The 8,967-nt window shown below is 42.3% G+C and overlaps 1 non-coding gene across 1 annotated transcript; it reads right to left on the minus strand.

Moving 5' to 3' along the window:
* Nucleotides 1-8,829: 8,829 nt before the first annotated feature.
* Nucleotides 8,830-8,967, minus strand: LOC119928069. Its single transcript, XR_005451025.1, has one exon. It is a non-coding gene; the product is annotated as a small nucleolar RNA SNORA7 (small nucleolar RNA).

Consider the following 8,967-nt stretch of genomic DNA (forward strand, 5'->3'; position numbering starts at 1 on the left):
TTATTATTCAATTGCTCCAGGCAAAGTTCAAACCACTGCAGATCCCTCAACCCGGAGATGGTTCTAGAGGCTGCATAGTCACAGGTCTTGGCTTTGTGCTGGGATTTTGCCCCTGCACTCGTGTGGTTATTGACTCATGATAGAAAAAAATGGCACCTGTAATTTTTTTAATTGTATATGTTAAGTTCTTACGTATGTGCCAGGTACTGTACTAAGCACTGGGGTAGACACAAGCCCATCAGGTTGGACACAGTCTGTGTCCCTAATGCAGCTCATAGTCTTAATCCCCATTTTGCAGATGAGGGAACTGAGGCTCAGAGAAGTTAAGGGACTTGCCCAAAGTCACACAGCAGACAAATGGCAGAGCCAGGATTAGAACCCTGGTCCTTCTGTCTCCCAGACCCGTGCTCTATCCATTAAACCACATAGTTATGCTAATAAAACAAGGCAACACTTATTTTAACCGACCAAACTGCATCTGCCTCAAGCACGGTACAATACTGAGTGCCTTTAAATTGAGAGTATTTTGATCAAGAACCTCAAGACAATTCACTGTCAATCAATCAATCAATCGTATTTATTGAGCGCTTACTGTGTGCAGAGCACTGTACTAAGAGTTTGGGAAGTACAAGTTGGCAACATATAGAGACAGTCTCTACCCAATAGTGGGCTCACAGTCTAGAAGGGGGAGACAGGGAACAAAACCAAACATATTAACAAAATAAAATAAATAGAATAGATATGTACAAGTAAAGTAAATAAATAGAGTAATAAATATATACAAACATATATACACATATACAGGTTATTCATCTTCCCAAATCCCCTTGAGACACATGATAAAAGTTATCAGTGATCCTACGCATGCAATGAGGAGGGTCCCAGGAGCATCTGGCTTACTTGTACTTATTTTGTTAATATGTTTTGCTTTGTTGTCTGTCTCCCCCTTCTAGACTTTGAGCCCACTTTTGGGTAGGGACCGTCTCTATATGTTGCCAACTTGTACTTCCCAAGCGCTTAGTACAGTGCTCTGCACACAGTAAGTTCTCAATAACTACGATTGAATGAATGAATGAATGAATCTGGCTAATCAGTCAGTCAATCAATGCTATTTCTTGAGCTCTTACTATGTGCAGAGCACTGTAATAAATAATCAGCATCCACTGTGAAAGGACCAAGGGAATGTTCAGGGAGGCTTACCCCAGCCACCCTGTCATTCCTCCCTAAATCCCCCCCATCATTGCCATATCCTGTTCTCTTTCACTGCCCATTTCTTGGCTACTCCGATTCTCCCACCCACTGCCACAGCTATACTTTTCCGTTCAGCTCAGTCCTGGGAGACGGAAGGTTCTAATCCCGGATCCACCACTTGTCTGCTGTGTGGCCCTGGGAAAGTCACTTCACGTCTCTGGGCCTGTTACCTCATCTGTAAAATGGAGATTGAGACTGTGAACCCCACGTGGGAAAGCGACTGTGTCCAACCCAATTTGCTTGTATCCACCCCAGCATTTATAATAATAATAATAATAATGGTATTTTGTTAAGCGCTTACTATGTGCAAAGCACTGTTCTAAGCTCTGGGGAGGTTACAAGGTGATCAGGTTGTCCCATGGGGGGCTCACAGTTTTAATCCCCATTTTACAGATGAGGTCACTGAGGCACAGAGAAGTTAGGTGAGTTGCCCAAAGTCACACAGCTGATAGTTGGCAGAGATTTTGAACCCATGACCTCTGACTCCAAAGCCCAGGCTCTTTCCACTGAGCCACGCTGCTTCTCTTAGTACAGTGCCTGGCACATATTAACTAATACTACAATTATTATTATTAAAAAGTCACAGAGGACCATTTTCATACACTGCCTAGCTCTACAGGAATCATCCCCCAGTGTTTAGAGAATAAGAAACCAATTCAGAGAACTCGAACGAGGCTGTGGCCAAGATAAGACTCAAACCCACGACCCCCAGCTGTCAGTTTCTATGCAAACCACCACATACTGAACGAATACTTTTGTCCATGGGACACTCAGCCTTGACAGAAGCATGTAAAATATTAGGCTCAATTTACTTAATATGAAACACAAGCCTGATTGCACTTACCTTTAACTTTAACACTAAAACGATTCCCTAGATGCTTAGTTTTATGCTTTCTTGCTTTAACGATTAACAAGAGAATTTCAGAATCTTTCAGTAAATCCACAGCTTTTCTTTTTGGCTTTCTTTGGAGCAGTGCAATTCATTCATGGTCGTATTTATTGAGTGCTCACTGTGCGCAGAGCACCGTACGAAGCGCTTGGGAAAGTACAATACAACAATAAACGGATGCATTGCCTGCCCACAACGAGCTTATAATAATAATAATGATGATGGTATTTGTTAAGCGCTTACTATGTGCCAAGCACTGTTCTAAGCATTGGGGTAGATACAAGCTAACAGTCTTAATCCCCATTTTACAGATGAGGTAACTGAGATACAGAGAAGATCACACAGCAGTCAAGTGGCAGAGCTGAACCCATGTCCTCTGAGTCCAAAGCCAGTGCTCTTGCCACCAATGCAATTCCCATTGGAGGTCATGGAACACTTCCCCTCAGGATGGAACCTCCTCCATTAATCTGTAAGTAATTCAAGTGTGCAAACCTTGTCTCTTCTTTTTATTATGCTCCACCAAGAGCCTTGTACAATGGTTTGCACACAGTAGGAGCTCAATTCCCCTCCCAGGGTCGCACCTGTAGAGTTTTTAGTACTCTACCAGTCTCGACTAAGGGAGGGAGAGTCAAGCAGTGGCCTAGCTTGGCCAGTGGCTAGCGAGTGGAAGGCAATCTGCTACAAGTCGAAACTCCCTGTGCTGGGCAGTAGCGCATGGGAAAAAGTCGAGGGTGGAGAGTTTACTGTGTGGAAGGAGGCAGTGGTAAACCACTCCCATAGTTTGACCAAGAAAACTTTGTGGATACACAATCTCAAATGATTTTAGCCCAGACGTAATCGATTCACCGATCATAGCCTGGACAGGTTCACCATCTCTATTTTAAAGGGATTGGTACTTGGGATTATGATGGGTTTTTACCACCGGGAACTGGTTAATTCACACCTCAGTGTGGTGGGGCCGAGAAGAGGTAAAAACTGAAAAAAGGTAGCATTTTCCCAAGCCTCAAATGGGTGGCAGAATCAGGCTGAAGCTTAACTGCCGCTTAATCAAGTCTCCACTGCTCTGCTCACTGTGAATCAGTCTCCCAGGTAGATTTAGGCTTCCAGAAATATACAGACTCAAGGACCTCTTTCTTAGCCTAGGAACCCAGGTGTACATTCAGTAACACAAACCCCCACTTAGAACGATAAATGAGAGATACACAATTGCGAAAGGCTGGCTATTTAAAGCCCTGAGTGGGACGAGCATCCTGGCAAACGAGAAACTCGGCTTCAGAAGCCTTTATGCCTGCAAATTTCCCCTGCGCGATGGCCCCCTCCCTTCAGGTCCCCTCTGACACCCCAGCGGAGGCTTTGCAGAGTGGTTTCGCTTCCAAAGGCAAGTTCTTTCTCCCTGGCCCGTCAGAGACTCGAACCTAGCCTCCAGGGGCTGGAGGGGGGCAGATGAAAAGGATCTGAAGGGCTAATCAGGAAAAACAAATCAGGAGCCCGGTATTAGTCAATTGAAAGTCCACGATTAAGTCATTAACCACACTATATATAGATATAGCCGCTTCCAGACAGGCATCCACCACGTTTGCGGCTCTCGGGGAGAACTGCAGTGCTATTTTGGTGCTGGCTGAAGTAAGTGCCGGGGGCGGGGGCGGTGAGAAGGAGGAGGAGGAAGTCTAGGAGAAGATGTGAGGCCCTGGATGACCACTTCTCAGCCTCTTCCAAGTCAGTAAACATCCAAAAGCCAGAAGAGAAGTGCCTTCCAGATGAGTACTTTTGCTGTGAGCCCCTTGCACCCAATTCACTTGTATCTACCCCGGTGCTTGACACATAGCGAGCGCATAATGAATCCATCAATCAATGGTATTTATTGAGTGCTCACTCTGTGCAGAGCACTGTACTAGGTGCTTCAGAAAGTACAGTATAACAAAGTTAGTAAAGACAGTCCTTGTCCTCAAAGCATACAGTCTAGAGTCTATGATAATAATAACAATAATAATAACGATGATGATCTTTAAGAAGGAATTGAATGGGAAACTAAAAATGGGAAACAGGACTGGGATTGAGGAAAACTTGGTTCTAATTCTAGCTCCATCTCCTACTTTCCATCTGACCTTGGACAAATCACTTAACTTTTTGGAGCCTCAGTTTCCTGATCTGGGATAGTATCCACCTCCGAAGACCAGAAATCCCAGATGGGACAGGGACTGGATCTGATCTAATTATCATGCATATACTCCAGGGAAAAGCACCCTGCTTGGTAAATAGTAAGCACTTAAGAAATACCACAGTTATTATCATTATTATTATTCTTCACAGTTTACCACTTACACTTACCAAAACATAAAACTAAATGACAACTAAAACAGTCCTCATCCAAAAAAACATTGTAGGAAGTTTTATAAATTCTCCAGTTCCTACAGAAGCCTTAACTCTTCATCATGTTACACATTCATTTTGGAAGAATGGAGATTTAATGGGCTGAACAAAGATTGCACCAACGTGGCAGTATTTGAAGATGTACTGGAATTAGTTTTCAAAGGTTGTTTCAAAGTTAAACCAAATGTTTAAAGCATGGTTTAAAGTTACAAACCAAGATATATTGTGCATCTGAATTAAAAATGGCAACCTAGTATATTTTCTAGCCAAATATTTGAAAATCAGTTCCTTACACCTCTGCCAAGATCCAAACTCTTGATTCTACTTCTCCACTCCTTCTCCAAGGCTATTTGGGAAACAGAGGAAACCCTGATTCATTTGTGACCTCTAGATTGCAACCTCGTGATGGGCAGGGAATGTTTGCCAACTGTTCTCTCCCAAGCGCTTAGAACAGTGCTCTCTGTACAGAGTAAGCCCTCAAAATTTATCACTGATTGATGGGTTGACCTCTACTCCACCATTGCCTGGCCCTGTTCTTAACAGCAGCTTTTCTTCTCTTCCAGATCTTGTTGTTCGTCTCTCCCCAGTCTCCCAGGGAGCTATCAAAGAGGGCAGCAAGTGTAATTCCTGGGCCCTGAAACTAAACTCCCTTTCTTCCGCCATGCCAGGGACAGGCACATTGCTACTTGTGGTACCACCCTCTTTGAAAACTCCTGGGAACCGGCCAGTGGGGCAAGAGTCAGGCAGGCCCGTGTCTCAGGACAGCGAGGGGAATATGGGGAGCATCCAGAAAAGCTGTCGAATTGCAGGAGTGTCCCGTTTGGGGACTTGTGGAAAGCTAGTCACCATGGCATGTCATCACCTCCTGGGCCAGTGGCAGAATTAATTATCTCTGTGTGGGTCCGTTTAAGGAGAACAATGTATTGATTTCAACTTGCTGGCCGTGATGTGACATTCTCGGAAGCTCATATTCGTATGGTATTTGGTGACACTAGCTTGTACTTGTTTTTGAAGTGCACACACATGGCAGGTTTTCCCTTTAAACTACACTTCTTTATCACATACAACTCTAAACTCTCCTGCTTTACTCCATTTTTTCCCGATTGGTTCTCAATGGTCTAGGAAAACACCAAGACAGCCAAGGGCAAGGCGGGAAGAAACGCGAGTTTGGAAAGAAGAGGAGAGAACGGGGCTGGTGAAGTAGACTTGGGAGTCATCCATGTGGAAAATGGTAGGTCAGTCTTTTCTATATTACCACTTAATAATTTAATCACAAATGAAATTGGAGATAATATTTGGGGGAAAATCCAAGATTATGGAGATTATAGGATTCAGGCAGAGAGACAAAGTGGTTTGTTGGGATACATAACCAACCAACCAGGCCTCAGAGGCTGGAAAGTTTCATTTTGGCTGTGCCTTTAATTTGTCAACCCAGTCAGTGAGTTTCTAAATCAATTTCTTCTATGTATAACATTAGAAAGAACAGTGACAAAGGACTTTGTGAAGAATAAATACTCAATTGGATTATAAAGCTTTCTGCAAATATAAAGTGTGGCATAAAAATGTAATATGACAAGATAAAGCAAAGCGACACTTTCTGAGTGATATCTGGTGAGATTTGAGTTCTGGAGGAAACCTGTGTTTGATTCATGTTGTAAAAGTTATGGGATTGATTGTCTGCTGGAAGGTTGTGTTTTCTTCTGTAATTCTCTTCATTGCCTGTAAAGGGATCTGGATTGATCAATCAATCGTAATTACCGAACAGTTATTGTGTCTGGAGCACTGAACTAAGTGCTTGGGAGAGTACGATATAACAGAGTTGGTAGACACGTTCCCTGTCCATAAGGAGCTTGCAGTCTAGAAAGGGAGACAGACATAAGCAACTTGGCCTAGTGGAAAGAGCACAGGCTTGGGAGTCACAGGACGTGGGTTCTAATCCCAGCTCTGCCACTTATCAGCTGTGTGACCTTGGGCAAGCCGCTTAACTTCTCTGTGCCTCAGTTACCCCATCTGTAAAATTCGGATGAGGACTGTGAGCTCCAAATGGGACAACCTGCTTATCTTGTATCTATTCCAGTGCTTAAAACAGTACTTGGCACATAGTAACATATATTGTATATATGTTTGTACATATTTATTACTCGATTTATTTATTTTACTTGTACATATCTATTCTATTTATTTTATTTTGTTAGTATGTTTGGTTTTGTTCTCTGTCTCCCCCTTTTAGACTGTGAGCCCACTGTTAGGTAGGGACTGTCTCTATATGTTGCCATCTTGTACTTCCCAAGCACTTAGTACAGTGCTCTGCACACAGTAACCGCTCAATAAATACGATTGATTGATTGATTAACAAATGCCATTATTATTATTATTATTATTATTATTATTATTATTAATATAAATACAATATGGCAAGATTCATAAGTGCTGTGGGTAGGGTGAATAAAGTGTGTGAATGCAAGGGCGATGCAGAAGAGTGGGGGAGTAGGGGGAATGAGGGCTCAGTCAGGGAAGGTCTTTTGGAGAAGATGGGCTTTCAATAAGGCTTTGAAGGTGGGGAGAGTGATCATCTAGAAACTCTAATACCTGAGTTATCTGTAGGCAGTAATGGGTACACAATACATTTTGTCAACTGACAATATAAAATTACAAACGTTAACAGCCAGCCAAAGTAATAGCACCTCAAAAATGTAGATGGATGAAATAACAATACCTTGAGTTTACAGACTAGCTTTCCCCAAAAGGTTATTTGTATATCTCTCAGGTGACTTTATATACATACATCAGTGCGTTGTCCTAGGAACAGAGGAGCGGTTTGTTTTATTTAGGTACTCTAAAACACTTTCTAAATTTATTTTCAGTTAAAAGAAACAAATTGTCTCATTGTTCTTCAGTGCAATTAAAATGTAGTTTGCAAAAATAAAAGCAGTAACGATAATGTATAAGGAAGAAGAAAATAATCCATGTTTGACACATATTGGAAATATGTAAATATGCTAAACTAAATGGATGTTCATAATAAGATAGCTCTGTAAACACAAATGTTAGGCTGAAGTTTCATTTTCCTACAAAATACCCTTGTTTCCATGGAAGGTAAATGGTAAAAAAAAACCACACCCAAAACAAAAAAAGCCAAGGAATACTTTTGTTGTAACTTAGAGTATCTAAGGAAGGAAAATGATATTCATCTCATTCCCAAAATTACTCTCCAAAAATTCCAGATTTTTATGCCTGCTATGTTTGTTTTCCCTAGCTCTTGGAATTCATGTCGCTGTGGGCAGGGATTGTGTCTATCAACTCTGTATTGTACTCTCCCAAGCTCTTAGTGCTGTGCTGTGCACATAGTAAACGCTGAATAAATGTAATTGATTGACTGATGTAAGCTCATCCTCTAGCACTCAATAGATACCATTGCTTGATTCACATTTAAACCTCTTTGATTTAATCCTAGATAAACCAAGAGAGAAGCATCATGGTTTAGTGGATAGAGCATGGGTTTGGGAGTCAGAGGATGTGGGTTCATTCATTCATTCATTCATTCATTCAATTGTATTTATTGAGCGCTTACTGTGTGCAGAGCACTGTACTAAGCGCTTGGGAAGTACAAGTTGGCAACATATAGGGATGGTCCCTACCCAACAGTGGGCCCACAATCTAGAAAGGGGAAACAGACAACAAAACAAAACATATTAACAGAATAAAATAAATAGAATAAATTATAATCCCTGCTCTGCCACTTGTCTGCTGTGTGACCTAGGGTAAGCCACTTCACTTCTGTGTGCCTCAGTTACCTCATCTGTAAAATGGCGATTAAGACTGAGCCCCATGCGGGACATGGACTGTGTCCAACTTGATTAGCTTGTATCTACCCCAGCACTTAGTACAGTGCCTACACCTAGTAAGCACTGAACAAAATATCACAAGAAATAGTAATCTGATCATTTATCATATCATTCTGGGAATTTCAGGTCCCTCCAGCCCTTTTGGTAGACTTTCAACCAATCAATCAATGGTATTTATTGAGCACTTATTGGGTGCAGGGTACTTTCACAAATGCTTGTCTTATGCTGTCGAGTCATCATCATCATCAACAACCATCAATCGTATTTATTGAGCGCTTACTGTGTGCAGAGCACCAACCCATAGCGACGTAGTAGTCACATCTCTTCCAGAACACCCCACCTCCATCTGCAATCGTTTTGGTAGTGTATCTGTAGATTTTTCTTGGTGAAAATACGTTAGTGGTTGGCCATTGCCTCCTTCCGCGCAGTCAACTTGAGTTTCCACCTTCCACTCTCTCCCACAGGTGAGTTTTGACTTGTAGCCGATTGTCTTCCACTCGCTAGCCACTGGCCAAGCTAGGAATGGAAGGGGTATGTGTCTGCTTGACTCTCCCTCCCATAGCCGAGACTGGTAGAGTGCAGGAGACTTTCCAGGTGTGACTCTGAGAGGGG

The sequence above is a fragment of the Tachyglossus aculeatus genome, chromosome 4, assembly GCF_015852505.1.
Source record: "Tachyglossus aculeatus isolate mTacAcu1 chromosome 4, mTacAcu1.pri, whole genome shotgun sequence".
NCBI classification, from domain to species: Eukaryota; Metazoa; Chordata; class Mammalia; order Monotremata; family Tachyglossidae; genus Tachyglossus; species Tachyglossus aculeatus.